We start from the raw sequence: 7290 nt of genomic DNA, 5'->3' as shown, positions 1-7290 counted from the left end.
GGGAAGGGGCAGTTTCCCCAGAAGCTGCTGAGGAGCCCTTTGCACGCCAGCTTTTTCAAAACTACGTCGTGATGAATGAGTGAAGTGCAAGAAAATCCGGCTCGGGTGAATTGTGAAACACGGACACAGATGGAGTGGGGGTGTTTTGTAAAAGTGTTCTTCAAATCCAGAATGTTGGGACGAGGGATGATGCCCAGAGTACGTGCATAATTAAGCTTCCTATACTTCCGGGTCAGTATATGTAGCATGGCCCCATCCTTCACCTAAGCCCCAATGCGTAAAGGTATATTTCCCCCTATGATGAGGAAATCCCCAACACAGAGACATTGGACAGCCAAAACACAAACTCAGTAACAGAGTGACCGTTTGCTATGAAGAGGTAAATGCTGCTGTGATGGCCACTCTCGGTTGTGGTCAGACAGGACGCAGTAGAGAAACCACCAAAATGGCTGCCCCGTGGTGAAGGGGGTTGTTTTTATTGGTGGTAGGATAGAGATGACACCCAGAGGCATCTGAAAGAGTCCAGAGCCAAGAGGAAAGGAAGTGGCTTGGGCATGGGCATATCCAGGCCTACCTCTCAGGAAAGAAGGGCAGGGGGAGGCGGGGAGGAAGGCAGAGAATAGCAAGAAGGAGAGCAGGAACAGTGGGAGAGCAAGGGGAGAGCCTCGTTGTTGTATGCAGAATGAAGGGGTGCCTGGGAGACCTTGTTGTTGTATGCAGAATGAAGGGGTGCCTGGGAGACCTCATTGTTGTATGCAGAATGAAGGGGTGTCTGGGAGGCCTCGTTGTTGTATGCAGAATGAAGGGGTGTCTGGGAGACCTCGTTGTTGTATGCAGAATGAAGGGGTGTCTGGGAGACCTCGTTGTATGCAGAATGAAGGGGTGTCTGGGAGACCTCGTTGTTATATGCAGAATGAAGGGGTGTCTGGGAGACCTCGTTGTTGTATGCAGAATGAAGGGGTGTCTGGGAGGCCTCGTTGTTGTATGCAGAATGAAGGGGTGTCTGGGAGGCCTCGTTGTTGTATGCAGAATGAAGGGGTGTCTGGGGGACCTCGTTGTTGTATGCAGAATGAAGGGGTGCCTGGGAGGAGGGCAGCCTGTGAACTTCAACAGCCTGGGAGCCAGAAGAGCCAGAGAGGAGTTGGGGAGTTGAGAAGGACCCGGAGGCTAGTGTGGACTTTGAAAAGCATACACGTGAAGGGGACTAGATGGGCGGGGGGGGTAGCGCTGGCTTTGGTGTGCACCGTAGCTACAGCTGATAGGAAGCCAGAGGAAGGGAGATAAAGCACACAGAGACCCATTTCACAGCTTCTGAGAAATGTTGGCTGTAGGCTTTCAGCAAACCTTCCACAGTCCAGCTTGAGCTGGCCCAAGACTGTCATTTCTGGACATGCATACTGCCTTTTGTAGTATGGGAAACTGGAGTTTCCTTTCAACCTGACTGTTGGCTCTGGGATCAACTAAGAGTCATGCCTCTGAGTAGATCTGTGAGAGTTTTTTGTTTGGTTGGTTGGTTTTTGGATAAGCTAAAGGGAGAGGACACCCCCAAGCCTAATCAGTATCTTCTGAAGGCAGGCCAAATGTAAAAAGGTCCGAGGGAAAAAGCAGTGTGGCTTTTTGCCTGCTTACCTTTCAGCTTGTTGGTAAGTACACCTACTTTGCTGCTGCTACTGCTGCTGCCACTGCTGCTGCCACTGCCATCACCGCCTCATAACAATGAGCATATGTAAAGGGAAAGCCTTCCCGCCAGCCTGGTTCTAGAGCCGCATCAGTCCCAAATAAACACACAGGAGGCTATATTCATTATGAAGCTGTTGGCCTTGCTTGTTTCTTACTGGCTAGCTCTGACTTAAGTATTTACCCCATAGTTGTTAATCTAAGTATTTCTCTTACCGGACAGGTTTCAGGGCTTCCTAGCCCATGGCATTACATCTTGACTCTGTGTTTCTCCTTCCCAGAGTCCTCTTGGACTTCTAGTCCTACCTATTTTGGTTCCCTATTGGACAACAGTGCTTTACTGACATATACACAGGACTTCCCCCATCAAGCATGTAAAAGAGTAGGGTCAGGCCGGGAGACATTCTATTTAAGCATCCATGTTGCAGAGTCCAGGAAGCCTGAGCCAGGGTTAACTCTAGCACTGGCTACCCACTGCCCAGCTACGGGACTTTTCTGTAAACAATGAATGAATGAATGAATGAATGAATGGGTCAGTTGCACATTGGAGGATGGAGTAGGCTCTGTGGATAAAATTGTATTTTCAAGCTAAATATTCTGGCTTTCTGTTAAACATTTAGCCCCCAGCTAGCGGCACTAAGTTGGAGACAGTGGAAACGCTGGCCTAGTTAGAAGAAGTAGGTCACTCAGGCACACCTTAGGAGATGCTCCTGGTCCCCACCCCTTCTCATCGCCAGGCTTCCAATCCACCATGAGGTAAGCAGCTTCCTGGTCTGCATAGCCCCACCACTGTGACATTCGGCTTTGCTTCAGGCCAAGAGCGATGGCATCAGCTGACTGTGGTCTGAGCTCTCTGAGATTGTGAACCAAAGTACAGGGTTCTCTGATTTTGGTCACAGCAAGGTAAAAAAGCAACCAACACAGCCAGAGAACAAAAAGACTAAGAACTTTGTTTTAAACCAGAGCAATCGCTGCCTTTCATACCACCTAATTTTTTAATCATTTATTTATTTATTTATTTTGTTTGCATTGGCGCTTTGCCTGCTTGTATGTCTGTGTGAGGCTGTCCAGCCCCCCAAAACTGGAGTTGCAGGCAGTTGCGAGCTGTCACGTGAGTGCTGGGAACGGACCTGAGTCCTCCGGAAATGCAGCCAGAGCTCTTAACCACTGAGCATCTCCCCAGCCCCATCCCACCTATTCTTAGGACAAAGCGCAATTGCCTGGACTCTCCTCCTGGTGCACGATGCAATCTGCAGACAGTTAGGAACTTGTGAAAGAATCCAGTTCATGTCATCATCATCATCGCCATCATCATCGCCATTGTTCTCATCAGCCTTCACCGCCCCTGCCACCAGCATCCTAGTCTTTCCTGCCATTAATTTCACTTTCCGCCGTCATCGGCACCACGGGCCAACAGTTGCGGGCATCCATGGGAAAGGCTCTTGTTGGCAGTGTGTTTCTTGCTGGTCCTGGTAGGGTCTGCGGTGGGGTCAGCATCTGCCGAGGCCTCGCTGGTTCTCCCAGAACATGTCTAGGCATAAACGGAATTGAGTTCTATGAGGAAGCATAAGCCAGTGTTCTTACATTAGCAGCGAAATTAATCAAAGCACTTAGCAGTGGCCAACAGAACAAACAAAAGGAGAAAGGAGCTGAAAGCAGAGGGAAGGTCTTTAGTGTTATAAAACACTCTGCTTTGACCCTCTTTTGGCTGATGATTTCAGCGCGCAGAGTGCTCCAACTCAAAATGGTACATCCGTCTCTTACTCCTCTTCACAAGGTAACAAAGAATGGAGATGGTGAGTGCGGCCTTCCCCTCCCACGGTGGTCACCACAAAGAAAAGGCAAAGCAAGCTTGTGGCCCTGCCTTTCAAAACAGCCTCGATGCGTTTGTTTCATTTTTTAATTATTATTATTATTATTGGCTTTCACAGCGTCCTCTCTTTCTCTGGCGTGCTCTGTCTGTCAGAAGCACCGAGTGGGAATGTGAGAGGGGTGTGAGCTAGCTCTCTGCTTTGGGTAACCTGTGGGTACAGAAAGTGCCTGTGACTTGCCCGTGTAGCTGTTTAAAGGGACAGAACCGCTTTGAACCTAGTGGGTTCAAGAGGGCTCCTAGAGGAAAGATCGCCCTGGAACCACACCATCACCGTAACCACCTGGACAATGTTTACTTCAAGATTAAACTTAAATTGCACCAAAAATGGGTCTGAATAGCTCACGTCTGCAGTTCTTACGTAGCTATAAAGCAAAAAGCAAAGCAAAACAAATGAAAACCCCGTCATTTACAGGCTAGGATTGCACCATGCTGTGAACCCAGTGAATCTGAGGTAAGCGAATGAATGTGAAAGTTTACGTGGGTTTTCCAGAACTACACCCAGACGTGGTGCTGATCACGTCAGCTTTGCGTGAGCTCCCGAGGCACAGGTGCAGTGTGTGCTTTGGCGGTACCCCCATCTTGGCTCTTCGCTAAGTGGCCTTCGACACCAGTGTCAAAACCCAGGTGTGAGCATGGCCTTATCTAAGTTGGCCATCTGGATACTACAGAACATGCTTGCTATTAGTGGGTCTTCAAGCAGCACGAAGACCCTGCCCCCAAGTCCAACCCCTCCCTCACGGCTGGTAGGCACTTCTGTGTTCATCCAAGTATCCCGGCACGGCTTCAGAACTGAAGCAGGGACTACAAGCCTGTAATGAAAATGACCTTTGTTTTAGATGTTTTTTAATCTTTTCTTTTTCTCCCCAACATGTTCATTGAGCCTTTGGTTAACCATACGGAAAAGAGGAGACAAGCGCCGTTTGCGGGGATCTCGGCTCTCCTTTTGCTTCAGTTCTCTTCTAACCAAACAGAATAGGCAACGGCTTTGCCTAAAAAGGGGGCATTCTTTCAGGAGTGAAGGGAAGGAGTTCTCTGGTAATTATGGTCACCAGAGGGCAGAGGTTGACAGGGACAAAGAAAGAAAGTATGAACACTGCAAGCGTTACCCTTCATACGATGACTGTTGGTCACAGAGTTCTGCGCTGGGCTGGAGGTGGCTCAGCCATTAAAGGCTGGGCTCACAAGCAATTGCATAAGAGAGAGATGCCAACCCAACTTTAAAGGAGACAGAGAAGGGCAGCCCAGCCCTGTGCTCACTTAGGAGCATATCCAGATGTTTATGTCCAGCCCTAATGCCTGGCTCCCCTTCCTCATGTTTGCTCACGCATTATGAAGGTGGGACTCACTGGGAAGGCACTACCTCTCCTATCTTGTTTACGATGCTTGCTAGTGATACTTTTATACACTTGTAGATATCAGAGGCAAAAGGAAGTGCGCAACTAAGTAGAAACTGAAGAAAAAGGCACGTGTCACACTTAGAGATAGTAAGAGTTAAACGACGTTATCTTCCTTCCTGTAGGACACCTTATCTGAAATGGCTATGGTAACAGGAAGGCCAACTGCAGGTCAGATCCACAGTCGACGTTAGCTAGCAGTCAGGGCTCCAAAGGCTCTGGAGGCACGTCGCCGTGCAGTGGTACTTGTGGTACTTTCTGTTGATGGTACGTACTGAGAGGGGAAATGTCCATGGGTATCGGTGCATTGTCATGTGTTTTATTTTCAAGTGGCAATGGTACCAGGCATAATTATGCACGTAGCTTGTACTTAAATAAGGCGTGCCAGTAGAAATACCACTTAATTTGCCTCTCAGAAATCAACTCTCAATAGCAATGTTGAAATGTGCCATTAAGAGAACCTCATGCTATGATAATTAAATATTATGTTTTCCGAAGATGCTAAATGATGTCTCCTGAGGGTTTCAAAATTTGCCAGCATGTCTATTTTATATAATGGAACTTTAAAATGAAGAAGAGCAACTGTTTTATAAAGCGAGGGTTTAAAATACAAATTGGATAAATTCATGGTCTCAAGATATTTTATTCTATTCTGTGACCAACGATACATCTTCAGTTGTCCGGATGCAGTACACGAAGACCTGAAATATTTCTCCTTGGTTAACAGACAGTGTTAGAGAGGCTTCTGGTTAGCTTTATTTTGGTCCTTATGCATTTTTAAAAGTAAATGTGCCTTCTTTTGTGATGGGTAGAATTAATTTACATGGAAAACAGTTATTGCCTTTGATGTCTAATTATAGAGGCAAAGAATACCCTCTGCAGGAAACCCAAGTGGCGGTGACCAGCAGAAGGGACCAGACCACGCCAAGCAAGGCAGACCTGAGAAGCCCTGTGACAGTCTCACTCCTCAGAGAAATAATTCCATGGAGTCGTGTGTGTGTATGTGTGTGTGTGTGTGTGTGTGTGTGTGTCTGTGTGTGTTGTACATGACATTTGAAATTTATATAGCACATTTATTTTCCTGTATTTCTCACTTTGTAGTTTTGTACTATTTGGGTGGGGTGAGGCATATCCAGATCCTGGTCAACAAGTTGTCTGTCAGAACATGGTCAAAAGAATGACGCCTGGTGAGCAATGCCTTGTGCAACTGTGAGAATTTCCAAGGAAAAGAGGCATTCGTGCCTTTTACCTCAGGTGCATTCCTGCCCTGGATTGGTCTTGGATGTGCTAAGCCTCCCGGCGACAAACATTTGTATTCAACTTATAAAACATGTTTATTCTTGTTGTGTGTCCGAGCACAGCTATAGAACCGGATCTAGCCAGTGTGCCCTGAGTCTGAACATGGCCTTCCGCCTTTCTTTCCTGAGTTGGATCTAACCCACAGACCCTGTCAGGCAACTGTGTTTAAATGTCTGTCCTGAGAAAGCTCTGGGAGAGGGCTGCCGTTGATATTCAGCATGAGCTCACTGACGTTTATTTACGTGTTTTTCTGAGCATGCTTTTCTGAACTCAGACAACCTTCCCTTGGGCCATTGCCTTCCGTGTTTCGTTCGTGACGAAAAGTACACTGAAAGTGATGTCGGGTTGCCAGCAGCGTTAGACTGTAGTCCTCTGGTTCCTCCAGGTCCTCAGATCCCGGGTCCAGTGGACAAGATCTGCACAGGTCAGCTGGAAAGCCAACAGCTATCCAGCCTCCTCCCAAAATCCAGAACATTGTCCGCTCAAGATGAGGCAACGAGAACCCTTACCCACGCGCTGAGCCGTACGTACCCAGTGTGTTGCTGTTGGAAGCAGGTACAGGGAAATTTGCTGTCCCCCAGTATAAGAGGTGCAGAGGTAACTCTGGCTTCAGGGTTGCTTAATCTAGTGACAACAGTATAGTGTCACCAAGGGCCAAGCTTCTTCTACTCCTCCTCTTTGCTGTTCACCCAGTTGACTTAGCCCCATGGCTAATAGCAGTAACTCAGTTAGTGGGCTTCCCAGCATAGCCCTAGAGGGACTGTAAAGAGAAGCTTTTTCTTTGAGAGAAGCCTTCCCGCCAGCCTGGTTCTAGAGCCACATCAGTCCCAAATAAACACACAGGAGGCTATATTAGTTATGAAGCTGTTGGCCTTGCTTGTTTCTTACTGGCTAGCTCTGACTTAAGTAATTACCCCATGATTGTTAATCTAAGTATGTCTCTTACCGGAGAGGTTTCCGGGCTTCCTACCCCATGGCGTTACATCTCGACTCTCCTGTGTTTCTCCTTCCCAGAGTTCTCCTGGACTCCTAGTCCCACCTATCTAG

At 47.8% G+C, this 7290-nt stretch overlaps 1 long non-coding RNA gene across 1 annotated transcript; it reads right to left on the bottom strand.

The window, feature by feature from the left end:
• Positions 1-3006: 3006 nt before the first annotated feature.
• On the bottom strand, positions 3007-7230 carry LOC121140727. Its single transcript, XR_005877647.1, has 2 exons — positions 7190-7230; positions 3007-3208 (listed from the first exon to the last, which is right to left on the bottom strand). It is a non-coding gene; the product is annotated as an uncharacterized LOC121140727 (long non-coding RNA).
• Between the last annotated feature and the right edge of the window lie 60 nt (positions 7231-7290).

This window comes from Mesocricetus auratus, unplaced genomic scaffold, assembly GCF_017639785.1.
Source record: "Mesocricetus auratus isolate SY011 unplaced genomic scaffold, BCM_Maur_2.0 Super-Scaffold_100006, whole genome shotgun sequence".
Lineage (NCBI taxonomy): Eukaryota > Metazoa > Chordata > Mammalia > Rodentia > Cricetidae > Mesocricetus > Mesocricetus auratus.
This window is presented reverse-complemented; position numbering and strand designations above follow the sequence as displayed.